The sequence below is a fragment of the Lycium barbarum genome, chromosome 8 (assembly GCF_019175385.1).
Source record: "Lycium barbarum isolate Lr01 chromosome 8, ASM1917538v2, whole genome shotgun sequence".
Taxonomy (NCBI): Eukaryota; Viridiplantae; Streptophyta; class Magnoliopsida; order Solanales; family Solanaceae; genus Lycium; species Lycium barbarum.
This window is the reverse complement of record NC_083344.1, coordinates 2,107,112-2,123,610: the sequence shown is the minus strand read 5'-3', so window position 1 is coordinate 2,123,610 and position 16,499 is coordinate 2,107,112. Positions and strand designations below refer to the sequence as shown.

Here is a 16,499-nt window from a genome sequence, read left to right as displayed (position 1 = left end):
ACACAAATATATACATTGAGAGATGGACCACTTTTTTCAAGATGCAATAGCCAATGGTAAAGAAACAAAAAAAAAAAACACTAACCTCGCTTTCTCTAATGTTCCGCAAAGCCAACATAGTGGTCCATTTTCGCCTTAATTACATGAGCATTGTAGAAAACATAGATCAACTTCAATGACACTTGAAGAAAAAGCATGCATTGCTGCCACTATATGTGTAAAATAGATATCCTAAATGGACCAAATTACTAAATATATAATTCTAAAAGAAGCTTAAATACTACTCCCTCTGTCTCATAATAAGTGTCACTTTAGCCAAAAGAATTTATCCCATAGTAAGTGTCACTTTAGAAAACCAAAACATAAATTGACTAGTTTTTTCCAACTCTACCCTTAGACAAAAAGTGACAAGTTTATGTATTCAAGACAAAAGGCCATATAGTAACTTGATATATAATGGTAGTTTAGTAAATTTTACATTGCATTATTGGTTTCTTAATATGCATAATTTTGACTAAAGTGACACTTATTATGGGACAGAAGGAGTAACATATTATAGACTAACGAAAGTATAGTACTACAATATCATAAGAGAATTAAATAAAGACTATGGGAAATCTACTCAAAAAAAGATAATGAATGTCTACTGGAATGACAAAACAACAACAAATCCCTAATCCTTTTCTATTTTGATTTTCTTATAAATTATTGAATGAGGGTCTTTTTTGTCTCCGCAATCCCTTGTTTTCTTCATGTGTTTTTTCTGCACCTCTATTGCGTCTTCCTCAATTTCAATTGCAGCAATAGTTCCAACTTCATGCATCTCTTCAGCAATTGCGCTTTCAAATAATCATGCCTGTAATGAAGTACGAAATTTATTGGATTATCAAGTACTTTATAACTCAACTGTAAGTAGTAACATTTTGGGTGAACAAATAATATCATATATTACCAATTTTGCAGCTCGTTTGCTTTTTGAAATGTCGGGTTGATCAATACACCACTAATACGAGTGGTAGATATCCTCACAACAAACAAATAAAGTTTAGCATAGATGTAATTCATAAAGAACTAATTGTGAAGGTAAAAAAAAGTTTTCGATATATTACCTTGATACGTCAACCCTTTCACGTCACAAAATGCTACGACAGGTTTTGTATCTATCAGTTTTTGTAGTATTTCCCCATCTTTTTCAGCTAGCTCACCCCACAAGGTCACAATTCTACGCTCATACCTAAAAGTATCAATGGATTATGTATTAGTTGCAGGAAATAAGCAAACATTCTTATGACAAGTGAGGGATGGCTCAGTGGTTAAGCACCTCCACCCACGACCGGTAGGTCCTGGGTTCGAGTCACACTGGAGGGGAAGTGTGGAAACACTATAAATCCTCCTAAAATGGGAGGAAAAAAAAAAAAGCAAACATTCTTATATGCTTGGAGCTACAAAAACGCAATCACTAATTGTAGTTGGTTATTTCTTTCAAACTAGTTTATATGCTTGGAGCTACAAAAACACAATCACTAATAGGATGCTTAAGAGTCTCTATAAGTCCTCAGTTTTAGCAGAGAGATTCAAGGCTTGTATTGCTGATTCAGCTAGTCCTAAGCTTGGATCATAACTGTGGACTGGAAATGCAACTTGTTTCAATCTTGCCATTATAATAGAATTGTGTCTACATTGGAAGCATAGAACCATTTGTCAAGTCATTCCTATTCTGATTTTTTTGAAAGCTGGTCAAACTTTGCTTTTGTGAGATGTTTACTCATATTTCGGTTTCAACATTCAGTATAGTTCTTATTGTAGAGATGTGGTTGCTGGGGGGATTTGGTTTCGACTTAGCCTATCATCCTCCTTTTTGCAAAATGTTTAGCACGTATAAGGGCGCTTCAGTTTCAGGATTTATTATATAGAGTGATTTTTTTAATATTCAGGTACCAGTACGATGTCAATGCTCCTGGTATTTGAACTTAAATAGATCTGTGACTAATGCCAATACAATTTTTTTTTGATAAGGGTATCTCATGCCAATACAATATTTCAAGCTTATGCCAGCTGGAATAATCTCAGCATGTTAAGGAATCCTACCAGGCAAATCTTCTTACTTTAATTCATATTCTAGCCTGGTATCAATTTCTTCATTATGAAACCCTCACGTTTGTACTGGCCATAGAGTACTTAAACAGATCTCTTAATCAACTTAGATTCAACCCTGACTTCAAACATCATCCCAGGTGTGCTAAGATGAACTTGCTACATATGTTTTGCAGATGATCTTATCCTATGCTGCAAGGCTGACTTGGTATCCATCAGACTTATCCTAGAGAGGTTTGAGCACTTCTCTAGTGTTTCAGGGCTAAAGGCAAATCTAGAAAAAAAGTTCACTTTATGTTGCTGGGATATCATTGGAACTTCGAGAACAAATTTTGGCTGAGATGCACTTCGCGCCTGGAGAGTTACCTTTCAAATACCTGGGAGTGCCACTCTCTTCTAAGAAGCTAACAATCAGTCAGTGTATGCCTCTATTTGAGAGGATTGTTGCAAGAATCAAATGTTGGAGCACGAAATTTTTGTCATATGGAGGAAGAGTCCAATTAATCAAAAGTGTCTTGTTTGAGATGCAAACATATTGGGCCCAGGTGTTCCTACTACCAAAAAAGATACTCACTCTGGTCACAAGTATATGCAGGAATTTCCTCTGGACTGGCTAAAATGAATATACATGAAGACCTCCTATCAGTTGGGATACTATGTGCCAACCCAGAGCAACAGGGGGACTGAACATTATCAAACTTTTTTCTATGGAACAAAACAGCAATATATAAACTCCTGTTGGCAGTAGCAAAAAAGAAAGAGAAGCTATGGGTTTTGTGGGTTCATACGCATTATATAAAGAATCCTGAATGGTCATTAGTGGACACACCAAAACAGGCTAGTTGGCTCATAAGGAAAGTGTTTGATGTTAGGAATTGGCTTGATACTGATGTAAATCCTAACCTTGCTATTGACAGCTACACTATGCAGGGCGAATTCAGCATAAAGGAAGCGTACAAAGATCTGTTGCCAAGGTATCCTAGAACTGAATGGAAGAAATTGTATTTGGCGAAGGGCATGCTGCCTAGACACCAATTTGTGCTATGGCTAGCATTGCACAAAAGGCTGTCTACTGTCGACAGATTGAGCAGCTGGGGAATTCAAGTGCCAGTTGATTGTGTTCTCTGTGGCACCACTGCCATGGAAACACACGACCATCTATATTTTGGGTGCACTTATTCCAAAGGCATTTGGCAACAATTGGTAAGATGGACAGGTACACGCAGGCAGGTGGAAGGCTGGGTGCAAGAGGTGCATTGGGTGAACTCACAGGTGCGACATAATAGAGCAAAAGGAGATATACTAGCCTTTATATTTGCTGCAGCAGTCTACCAGATATGGATGGAGAGAAATGGCAGAAGGCTTCAACAACAGTGTCGAGATGCTACGTTGATTGTTAGAGACATTATTCTGCAAGTGTTTATCAAGGGGCAAAGAATGGTTAACTGGAATACCATACTAGAAGCGCTCAATAGTTTTCCATGTTAAAAGGCTCCTATGCTGCTACATGATGAGGCGTAGCCATGGATCTTCCTGCAAAGGGCCATGGCTAGACTGCTGATAATTTTTTTTAAGCAATCGGTTGCCTTATAGGAATTTGTTGAATTTGGTTTATACTTGAGAATACTGATTCTAGAGTCCCATGAGTCTGTCTGTACATACACTTGTTCAATGGTTGAAATGAAAATTGTTACTTCGACCAAAAAAAAAGGATCATCACTTACAATAAAAAGTTCTCTCCATCTACCTGCTGTTACTTGTGCGTATACATGAGATATTACCATGTTTTGATTCCAAGCCACTGAATATCTTAACACATTGTTTGAATAATTCAAGAAACTATTCAAACTAAAAATCCAATTACTGTGCTTCATGAGATATTGTATCACATACCTAGTATAATCCTCCTCCTACTGTTAGTAAAGTATCCCTATTTTTTAAAATTTTATTTGATAGGATGCAGTCTCACCAACTGGAGGAAGCAGGTCCATCATTGATGTTCATCACAGAAGAAATTATTTCTTTATCCCACAGAATGAAATTGGTCAGGACGTTTTCATAAGAGCCACAGAAATAAGGGGACTGCCTAGCATAATAAAATGCCCTCCTGAGATGGCAAACAAATTAAAGTACGTGTTGCGAAAAATATGCTGGATTCACATTTGAAAGGAAGTCTTTTCGAATAAGGCAATACAATGGTGACAATAATCATAGCAGCCGCAGAGGTATATCTTTAAGATAAAGGGAATAAAAAGCTGTAACGACATACCAATATAAATGCCTTTCTCTGCCTGATTCTCTTCTTCTCATTCCTCCGCTTGACACTTCCTTAATTGGGATTGTTTGGACTTATAGGTTCACCGGGTGGTATATTTTATCCATGCATACGGACCTAAATTCCAAAAGAAAAAAAAAGCTTCTAACTTCTTTTCATTCTGTCAAAATTCAAAAGTCAATAAAAATCATAGCCGAAAATATTTTTAGGGAATGTTTTCCTTTTCTAGTGTGGTTTGTTTAAATAGTTGGAGAAAAAAAAATCTCCAAGGAAAATGTTTTCCACCAAAAGAAAGGAAGTGACTTACATCACTTCATGACAAAGCCAGCTTCTTTACAATCCCAACACTTTGACATTTTTGTGACTTGTGAATGTGAACACTCAAGAAAATCATCAAAACGACATCCTCATGTTCCGATCCCCCACCTCGTACCATTACAATCCCAACTAAACTCGAGAAAATGATCAAATGCTCTTGTCCCAAATTAGTTGTCATATTTCGCTTCTCGAAAGTCAAACTATGCAAACTTTGACCTACATTTTAAGATATATTTTCCATCAAATTGACATGAGAAAAGTTGCAACTCATATGTTATCATTGTCATAAAAAGCAAAAAAGCAAAAAAGTTGCAACTTACGGTTGAGACGGGTAAATGATTTCTCCAGCTAAAATATTTCCTATGGAAGACACTTTCTATGTAAAAGATATTTGTCTATACCAAAAGCACCCCAAAAAAATCGTAATTTGCATAGCGAAATGCCCAAATCTGAAAATGGAATAAAACCTTAAACCCTAGGTTGCAAATCAACCAGGTAGGATCTTCACAAGATATGATGAGTTATCCATCAGACTTGTAAAAGAAAGAGATTAGTTATCCAGCAGTAGCCCGTATTTCAATGGATACAAATGATAAAACCATTCATCAGGGTTTCATCAAAATGCAGAAAATCATGACATGTGAGTTGAATATAATAACGAATAAGATAATTACACCTCTCGACCTATCTGAACACATTAACCCAGGGACACCTGTTTGTATAATTAATAAAAAAGAGAATGCTAAGTAGTCTCCAATGGGGGAAAAAAAACAGTTTCTTAAAATGAACAGACATATGAGACTAGTGTGGCAGAATATGTTATTAAATTATAAATATATTGGTATTGAATATAAACCAGATAAAAAATGCAGGCCCAACAGAGGTTCCGAGCTAAACGGTGCACATTCTTACACGAGAAGTGGCAGAGTAGAGAAGGAACTAGGTACTAGATAGGTCAAGACTTAAAAAAGACCCTTACCTCAGTTAAGAATTCAATGTCATCCGTGGAATGAAGCCACACCGGCACCATCCATCCACACACCCCTACCTGCCTACCTCCACACCCACCCCCCACCCCCACTTACCCCACCTCCCTCATGCCTACCACCACCACCAAAAGTTACACTCCGATTCTAAAAACTTCAAAGTGTTTTGCTTTAAATATATCTAAATGCTCTTAAAATGACATTTTCCAACTTTGCCTACCAAAATACAAGAAAATGGGTAGAAAACTCACTTCTTTTCCGTGGAATTGTTTTTCCCTCATACCAAACACACCCAATAACAAAAGCAACCAAAAACATCATAGTAATTTGCACATCCTATGGAAGACACTTTCTATGTAAAAGATATTTGTCTATACCAAAAGCACCCCAAAAAAATCATAATTTGCATAGCGAAATGCCCAAATCTGAAAATGGAATAAAACCTTAAACCCTAGGTTGCAAATCAACCAGGTAGGATCTTCAATATGGCGAGTTATCCATCAGACTTGTAAAAGAAAGAGATTAGTTATCCAGTAGTAGCCCGTATTTCAATGGATACAAATGATAAAACCAATTCATGGGGGTTTCATCCCAATGCAGAAAATCATGACACGTGAGTTGAATATAATAACGAATAAGATAATTACACCTCTCGACCTATCTGAACACATTAACCCAGGGACATCTGTTTGTACAATTAGTAACAAAGAGAATGCTAAGTAGTCTCCGATGGAGAAAAAAAAAACAGTTTCTTAAAATGAACAGACATTCAATAATTCTACTCATTCCTTTTTGTCCCTCATTTTCACTTCCTTCTTGGGAGGGTGGGGGCAGGAGGGCCAGATTGAGACTAGTGTGGCAGAATATGTTATTAAACTATAAACATATTGGTATTGAATTATAAACCAGATAAAAAATGCAGGCCCAACAGAGGTTCCCAGCTAAACAGCACACATTCTTACACGAGAAGTGGCAGAGTAGAGAAGGAACAAGGTACTAGATAGGTCAAGACTAAAAAAAGGCCCTTACCTCAGTTAAGAGTTCAGTGTCATCCATGGAATGAAGACACACCGGCACCATCCATCCACACACCCCTACCTGCCTACCTCCACCCCAACCCCCCACCCACCACCCGCCAACCCGCTCCACACCCACCCCTACCCCCACTTACCCCACCTCCCTCACGCCTACTACCACCACCAGAAGTTGCATTCCAATTCTAAAAACTTCAAAGTGTTTTGCTTTAAATATATCTAAATGCTCTTACAATGACATTTTCCAACTTTGCCTACCAAAACACAAGAAAATGGGTAGAAAACTCACTTCTTTTTCGCGGAATTTTTTTTTCCTCATGCCAAACACACCCAATAACAAAAGCAACCAAAAACATCATAGTAATTTGCAAAACGAAATGCCCAAATCTGAAAATAAGCATAAAACCTTATAAACCCTAGTCCAAAACCGTAGGCTGCAAATCTAGTATAAAATAGGAAAAAGAAGATTAACCTAAAGGTCTCAAGCTAAGTTGCGCGGACTCTTCACTTTCGTTGTCGCACCCGTGTCGGATTCTCTAAAAATGCACTACTTTTGGAGTATCAGGCACGCACCTGACGATATTTTTGAAGAGTCCGTGCAACATAGGTCTCAAGCAAGCAAGCTCTTTTACGTTTAGGTTTGCTACTGGGTCTTCACTTTCGAAAACGAGTATCTGTAAATTGTTTCACAAGCTAAAATATTTCCCATGGACGACACTTTCTATGTACTCCCTCCGTTTCAATTTTATTTATCTTACTTTCCTTTTTAGTCCGTTTCAAAAGAATGTCTCTTTCCTTTTTTGGCAACTCCTTAATTCCAAATTTCCAAATGACATGCTTAAACCACAAGATTAAACAACATTTTGGTACATTACTTTAAGACCACAAGATTCAAAAGACATTCTTAAACTCTGTGCCAAGTCAAAATAGACAAACAAATTGAAACAGTCAAAGATATTTTTGCATAACGAAATGCCCAAATCTCAAAATGGCATGAAACACTAAACCCCATGTTGCAAATCAGCTACTATAAAATAGGGCGATGAAGATTAACCTGGAGGTCTCAAGTTAGCTCTTTTACATTTAGGCTTGTTACTTGCTCTTCAACTTTGGTAATCGACTATCAGTTAAGCGGTGAAAAGCACAACTGAATGGTGGAATCCATGGAACCCTAAATCGGAAAGTCTTAAGTTTTAATGACTAAGCTCATGTGAAAAAAAAATTCCTTAAAAATTTGACATAAAACCACACCAGCACCATCCATCCATACCCCCATACCAGCCAACCCCAACCCCCAACCCCCAACCACCACCCATATCCACCCCAACCCCCAACCACCACCCATATCCACCCCAACCCCCAACCACCACCCATATCCACCCCAACCCCCTCCCCCCACTGCTTACCCCACCTCCCATACGCCTACCCCCACCACAAGAAGTTACACTCCGAATTAAAAAACTTCATAGTGTTTTGCTTTGAATATATGCGACTTCTCTTAAAATGACATTTTCCAACTTGAGTACCAAACAAAAGAAAATCACTTATTTCCCAAGAAAATATTTTCTTGGAAACCATTTTCCCTCATACCAAACACACCCTCTGTGTCATCTATACCATAATTAGCAGATTGAAACGCCCAAATCTAAAAATGAGATAGAACCTTAAATCCTTGTCCAAAACCCTAGGTTGCAAATAACTGTAAAGAGTGTAAAGAGTTTATATACAACTATGGGGCTAAACCGGGTAACAAACTCAAAATATGTGTTATGTGGCGTAAATATATTCTCCCAGTAGACATAGAGCGTAATTTTTATTCGTCTACATCAACAGCACCCAAAAATATTTAAATGTTGTAAGTCAATAATAAAAACTGATTATAAATGAAAAATGAAGATTATTAATACTCGGAGATATTGTTGTCGCCGGAGAGTTGAATGCGGATACGGGTCGGGTCGATAAGAGTGCTCTTGAAAAAACTGGTCGGATTATTGATCTTAGGGCTCCGAAACCCATTTTTGTAGCTGTGATTTCGCGTGGGAGAGATGATTTCTATGGAAATTTTTTTCCCTCATACCAAACACACCCAATAACAAAAGCAACCAAAAACATCATAGTAATTTGCAGAACGAAATGCCCAAATCTGAAAATAAGCATAAAACCTTAAACCCTAGTCCAAAACCGCAGGCATCTACTATAAAATAGGAAAATGAAGATTAACCTGGAGGTCTCAAGCTAGCTCTTTTACATTTAGGTTTGCTACTGGGTCTTCACTTTGGAAAACGAGTATCAGTAAATGATTTCACAAGCTAAAATATTTCCTATGGACGACACTTTCTATGTGCTCCCTCCGTTTTAATTTGTTTGTCTTACTTACTTTCCTTTTTAATTCGTTTCAAAAGAATGTCTCTTTCCTTTTTTGACAACTCCTTAATTCCAAATTTCCAAATGACATGCTTAAACCACAAGATTAAACAACATTTTGGTACATTACTTTAAGGCCACAAGATTCAAAAGACACTCTTAAACTCCATGCTAAGTCAAAATAGACAAACAGAGTGGGGGAAGCTATGGAGATTACTCATCTCCAATATGCTGATGATTCTCTGATCTTTTGTGATGCTGACAGGGAGCATATATATATATATATGTATATCCTCAATCAGCAACAAAATGCCTCTGTGGCAAAGGTATGGTCTAACCAGGGGTGGAATTTGAGTTTTAGAAGACTACTAAATGACTGGGAGATTCAGAGACACAAACTAGGCAAGTTTTTTGTCAAGGAGGCATACAAGACTTTTAACATTTACAGAAGCTAGATTGACCACTGGCCATGGAAATTGAAATGGAAAGTTAAGATCCCTTACAAAGTTTCTTGTTTTGCCTGGCTACTAGCTAAGCAGGCAGTACTAACTCAGGAAAATCTCATGAAAAGGGGTTTTAATTTTAGTCCAAGGTGTTTCTTTTGTGGTGAAGAAGCAAAGACTGTTAGTCACCTCTTTATTCACTGCAAGACTACCTTTCAGATATGGAGTTTATTCATCAATTTAAAAGGGTTAACATGGATAATGCCTGAAAAAATTGTTCAAGTCCTGGAAGTGTGGAATAGTTATGCCAACCTTTCTGGCCACAAAGAGAGATGGAGAATTATACCAGCCTGCATCTGGTGGCCTGTGTGGAGTGAAAGGAACCTTAAATGTTTTGAAAATAAGTGTAATTCATTACAGAAGATGAAAATGAACTGTCTTGCTTTATTCTACTTTTGGTGTAAATAGGAGTATATGGAAGATCTAGAATCATTTATGGATGTCTTAGGTTCTATATAAGTTCTTGTTATAGGATTGAAGATCTTCTGAATACTCCTTTGTAACTATGAGACCTGTAACTGTTTGTGGCAGGTCTGATTTTTGGATAAATATACAAGTGTTACCTTATCAAAAAAAAAAACAAATTGAAACAGTCAAAGATATTTGCATAATGAAATGCCCAAATCTAAAAATGGCATATAACCCTAAACCCTAGGTTGCAAATCAACTACTATAAAATAGGAAAATGAAGATTAAGCTAGAGGTCTCAAGCTAGCTCTTTTACGTTTAGGCTTGTTACTTGCTCTTCACTTTTGTAATCGACTATCAATTAAGCACGACTGAATGGTGGAATCCATGGAACCCTAAATCGGAAAGTCTTAAATTTAATGACTGAGCTCCTATCAAAAATGTTTTCCTATGACATAAAAACACACCAGCACCATCCATCCACACCCCCTACCAGCCTACCCCAACCACCACCCACCTCCACCCCTACCCCACCTCCCATACGCCTACCCCCACCATAAGAAGTTACACTCCGAACTAAATAACTTGATAGTGTTTTGCTTTGAATATATGCAACTACTCTTAAAATGACATTTTCCAACTTGAGTACCAAACAAAAGAAAATGAGTAGGAAAAATCACTTATTTCCCGAGAAAATATTTTCTTGGAAACCATTTCCCCCATACCCAACACACCCTCTATGTAAAAGATATTCGTCTATACCATAAAATTAGCAGAATGAAATGCCAAAATCTGAAAATGAGATAAATGCCAAAAACCTAGGTCGCCAATAACTGTAAATTAATCTTGCTCTTCTACTTTTAGGTTTGTTACGGGGGGAAGCATTATACATAATGTATCAACCTTGTATAAAAGGTGTTTATATACAACTATGGGGCTAAAGAGTGTATATAAAAGGTGTTTATATACAACTATGGGACTAACATACTCAAAATATGTGTTATGTGGCGTAAATATTTTCTGCCAGTAGACAATTTTCCCTAAATTCGTCTATATCAACAGCACCCAAAAATACTTAAATGCTGTAAGTCAATAATAAAAACTGATTATAACTGAAAAATTATATTCTTGTCGCCGGAGACTTGAATGCGGACACTGATTATAACTGGTCAGATTATTGATCTTAGGACTCTCAAACCCATTTTTGTAGCTGTGATTTCGCGTGGGAGAGATGATTTGGAGCTGCTGTGTTCGTTTTTGTGTTGTGTGGAATATGGAAAGGAACTCGGGTCGGGTCGGGTTATATGTAAGCTGGGATGGATCTTTGGACCAATTTGGGCTGAAATGGGAATTAAACGGGCAATTTGCACGACTGTCCTTATTCGGGGGGTGGTCTTCAATTTTTTACTCTCAAATTGGTAGTCTTTAATTTTTAGTCCTTCGGTAAAACCCTTAGTTTTGAGTTCAAACTCCAGCTTAGTCAAAAATTAAAAAAAAAATTATAATGTAAAGTTTGGATTTGTAAAGCAGAGTTTTGCAGTTCAGGTAAAGTTGCATAAGGCAAACTCTCCCTTAAGGCTGAGTTTTGCCTTTAGGCATAATGCAAACTTTATCTTAAGTTAGAGGTTTGCGTTAAGGAAAAAAAAAATTACTCAGTTAGAATTTTGCAAACTCTGCCTTAAGGCCTAAATTTTGTCTGAATAAGCCTAGATTTTGTTGGATTTGGGTCGGGTCTTTTTATCATGTAGACTGAGAAAAAAAAAAGAAAAATTTCATGTGGATTAAATTATGACATGTTATATTTTATTGGTCAAATATTTATTGAGTGACTTTTGATGTGATATAAGGAAAGTTGAGTGACTTTATTGTTACAAAACAAAGAAAAATGAATTTGGAAGATCATTACTCATAGTTGGGTGGCCTTTTGTGTTACTACCTCCTTCAGTCGCGATTTTCATTTCTTTTGGAGATTACTTCCTCCATTTTTTTGTTTTATTTAATTGACGAATTTTAAAAATATAAAAAATATTTGATCATAATGTTTTAAACTAAAAAGGTGTATAGGGAGTGACATAGCTAGTTTGAGCAGATGGTTACTCATACCGATGTTTACATCAAACCAATTAAACTTATTGTGGTTTATTAATTTAATAAAGTGGAAATATAAATTAATTAACCATAATAAAATGATAGTATTCTATGTGCAAACACATGTTATGTATCTACTTATTTGGTGTGAGCACTCAATATAATGTGAGATAATTTTACTACTAGCGTGTGATAAGGTATTCTTTAGTTTAGTGGAAAAAAATGAAAAATTAGTTTAGACCAGGTTCAAATTTTAAGGCCTGCCATTTTAATATTCCTTTGAACCCTTTATACAAATTTAATATTTTCTTGAGTCTTAAAAATTTATGATGGCAGAATATGAATGTTGCAATTAAAAATTTACTAAATATATAAATACCTTTTTAAAAATAGACAAAAAGAAAGTAAGGAGTCACTTGGACATGATTTGAAATTAATAATTTAAAATCATGACAATTTGAAGTTGATTTTTTTTTTTTGGACGTGTAATTTGGATTTTTTAAATTGTATTTTGTCTCATAGACATAAAATTTCCACAAGTTGTGAAACCATCAAAACTTATACAATCTTACCAAATGAGAAAATATAATTCATAACAAACTTAATACACTACTATAAGGCATTTCTAAAAAATATAACATCAATTGATTAAAGTTTAGTTCAATAAAAAGAAAAATTGAACATGTAATGTAGTGTAACTACTCTTTAATATGCTATAAATATACTACCAACTTGCAGATCGTTAATATTTGATATAAATTGTTGGTAAATATATCTACAAAATTATAATTTTTTTTACAAAGTATAAATTTTTAGGTCAAGTTTTACATTTTTTTTTAAATTGAAATCATGATTTGGAATCCCAAATCACACTCCCTCCGTCCCAATTTGTTTGAAGGTTGACCAATTTGTGAGTCATACAAGTTTTCCTTTGACTTAATTTTAAATATAAAATTTTCAAGTATTTTATAATAAAATTTATATATTTGAAAACTACATAAAAAGTACTATAAGTCTGCACAATTAATAATTCACAATATAAGAAAGAGTTGGAGAAAATCGTAGTCAAAGAAATAGTTGTTTGACTCCCAAATTGGTCAACGTTCAAACAAATTAGAATGGAAGGAGTGAATTCTTCTGTCCAAAGCTAAACATTCAAAAATACTCGAAGCAGCTAAACCAATTGATTATTCTAGGAACCAAGTTGTTCGAGTGCGAAACAAGTGCTGGAGCAGGGTCAAGAGTCTATATCAAGATTAATCTACTTTGTATTAAAGAAGTCTATATAGTTCATATATAATAAAATATTATAAATTGTAGACCATTCTTTCATTTATTACCAATTCCATAAGTAAATCTAGCTTCAAATAAATAAGTATAAAAAGAGAAATACGTATTGAAAATACTTGTAACGGTCACAAACCAAATTTGCACAATATTTACTTGTTTTGTATAAATCTAGATTCAAACAATATAAAAAGAAAATACTTATTGAAAATGATGATAACGGTACCACACAAAATTTGCACAATATTTAATTTGTTTAGCATAAATCTAGCTTCATCAAACAATATAAAAAGAGAAATGAATAAAATAATTTTAATATTAACAAACCAATTTGGCAAATTACATTCCACTAGTTATGGCCCAGGGCCTTTCCCGCTAAGAAAGTTTGGCGCCAAATCTGACATGGGAAGTTAATCACATCAGCCTCCACCTCAGCTTTCCCGTTATATGGCGCCAATTCTGACTGGCATAGTTGCCACATCAGCATCCACCTCATATTTCCCACCAGAAAATGCTACTACATAGCTCTGCAACTTCTCATCAATTACGTGTTATTAGTATTAACTTTCAGAAAATATAAAATGATTTAGTAAGTTCTTTTATTTTTATTTTTAAAATAGACTATAATTGTAGTCCATATACTATCAAACATCTACAAATCAGATGCAATTCTTTCATTTATTACCAATTACACTAAATTTAATTATTTAGTAAATCTAGCTTCAATAAATTAAGAATAAAAATAAAATAAAATAAATGTTACTTAAAAAGAGAAATAAATGAAGAAAAGAATTGTAACAGCCTATACCAAGTCTTTATTTCTAGTGAGCGCATAAGTTGTTTAAGGGCAAAATTCATTCCGACATAACTTATTATTATGCGAAAATATAAATTTATGTTCTGCAATAAATTTAAGGAAAACAACACAAAATATGCTAAAATACAATATATTTACTCGCTTACGCCCCCTTCTAAACTAATTTTGCTTCTTACCCAACCAACAAAAAATATTTATCCAAAAAACCCCTTGCCCAATATCCTTCCTCCATGATACCATCGCAGTATAATATCATGATGATATCACGGAGGACTGCTTGAGTCCTTCTTTTAGTCCTCTATGATACCATTTCAGTATATTTATATAACATGATGGTATCATGAATGTCTTTGAAGTGTTTCATTGAAGGAGTGAAACAGTTTTTCATGATACTATCACAGTATATGTCTATAAAATGATGATAATATAGAAGTTTTTTTTTTTTTTTTTTTTTTTTAGAAAAAGATATCTTTTGAATAAATGAACATGATACTGTCACAGTACAGTATCTTTTATACCATGTTGATATCATAATTTTTGGAATATTTCGAATAAATAATTTTAGGGGCATAAAAGTAAGAGGAGTATAGATGAACAATATCTTTCCCAAAAAAAATTATTTTTTACGAGGACAAAAATTAAAGAGCAACACAAAATAGGAACAAAAGTGCTAATGACCCAAATTGCAACAATCCAAGGTTATCTATGTTGTAGTGAGAACAACATAGATAATATTTAGAGCAAGTCTAGCCTTATATAGGCTTTACAGAGGAATTACATGGGTATTCGATAACCCCACTAACATCACAGTTACAACCTATCTTTAGAGAAATAACCTACTAACCCACTAAGGCACTACATTCACTTGTTCCTATATAATAGGAACCTGACTAGGAAATTCAAATAACAAGGAAATAAGTGACTAACTAGGAAACTGGAAACGTAACTAACTAGGAGACATGAAACATGCTTCAACAATCCCTCCCGTAAACTGATGTTTCCAACATACAGTTTAGCTCTTCATACTTGGTTTTCGAGTCTTCCAACACCAAGCAGCTCCCTTAACTTCTGAAATGTTGATGCTTTAAGGGGCTTAGTGAGTATGTCAGCAATCTGGTCTTCACTTCTGCAATATATGAGTTCTATTGCATTATTCTTTGTAAGATCTCTGAGGAAGTGAAATCTCACATCTATATGCTTGCTCCTTCCATATAGCATAGGATTTTTTGAAAGTTTGATAGCAGAGCTGTTGTCACAGAAAATAGTTACTGGTCCTTCTTTCTTGGAACACAGCTCCTCAAGAATTCTTCTTAACCATATTGCTTGACAAGCACATGAAGTTGCAGCAACATATTCAGCCTCCGTGGTAGACAATGTGACTATTGGTTGCTCTTTAGATGACCACAAAATAGCTGCTGAACCGACCATAAAAACAAAACCAGAAGTACTCTTTCTATCATCAGGATCTCCTGCGAAATCACTATCAGTAAAACCAATTAAAGATGACTTATCTCCTATCTTGTAGAACAACCCAAATTCCATGGTACCTTTTAAGTACCTCAAAATCCTCTTAGCAACAAGAAGATGTATCTCCTTTGGGTCTTCCATGTACCTGCTAATCAAGTTTACAGCATACATGATGTCCGGTCTTGTAGCAGACAAATACATTAAACTCCCCACAATTTGTTTAATGTACCTGCTGTCCACTCTTCTTCCTTGAGGATCATTTGTCAACTTCAGACCATACTCTACTGGTGTAGACACAAAATTGCAATTTTCCATTTGAAACCTCTCTAAATTTTCTCCAACGTATTTCTTTTGACAAATGAATATTCCAACAGCAGATTGAGTGACTTCAAGTCCAAGAAAATAATGCATCTTTCCCAAATCCGACATCAAATTATTGCATCATAGACCTCTTAAACTTTTCAAACACAGCTATCATTTCCGGTGAAAATGAGACCATCCACATAAAGGCACACAATAAGCAATTTTCCTCCTTCTCCCGTCTTGACGAAAAGAGTGTGTTCATATGGACACTTTTTAAAGCCCTCCCGCAAAAAATAAGCTTCTATACGACCATACCAAGCCCTAGGGGCTTGTTTTAGTCCATATAAAGCCTTATTCAGCTTATACACTTTATGCTCATTTTCTTTCTTCACATAACCAGGAGGTTGATCGATAAATACCTGTTCTTTCAAGTCTCCATGTAAGAATGCTGATTTGACATCCAATTGGAAGATGGGCCACTAGTGTTGTGCAGCCAAAGCAATAACCAACCTGATTGTGTCCATCCTTGCAACAGGAGCAAAAACCTCTTTATAA

At 35.4% G+C, this 16,499-nt stretch overlaps 1 long non-coding RNA gene across 4 annotated transcripts; it reads right to left on the bottom strand.

Moving 5' to 3' along the window:
* Positions 1-526: 526 nt before the first annotated feature.
* On the bottom strand, positions 527-10,472 carry LOC132605651 (uncharacterized). 4 transcript variants are annotated; one of them, XR_009569285.1, is made up of 6 exons: positions 9,827-10,472; positions 8,615-8,759; positions 4,677-4,903; positions 4,364-4,486; positions 953-1,234; positions 527-856 (listed from the first exon to the last, which is right to left on the bottom strand). It is a non-coding gene; the product is annotated as an uncharacterized LOC132605651 (long non-coding RNA). The 4 variants fall into 4 exon arrangements; XR_009569284.1 differs by having other exon boundaries at positions 8,615-10,467; XR_009569287.1 differs by lacking the exons at positions 8,615-8,759; positions 9,827-10,472 and adding an exon at positions 5,667-5,720.
* Between the last annotated feature and the right edge of the window lie 6,027 nt (positions 10,473-16,499).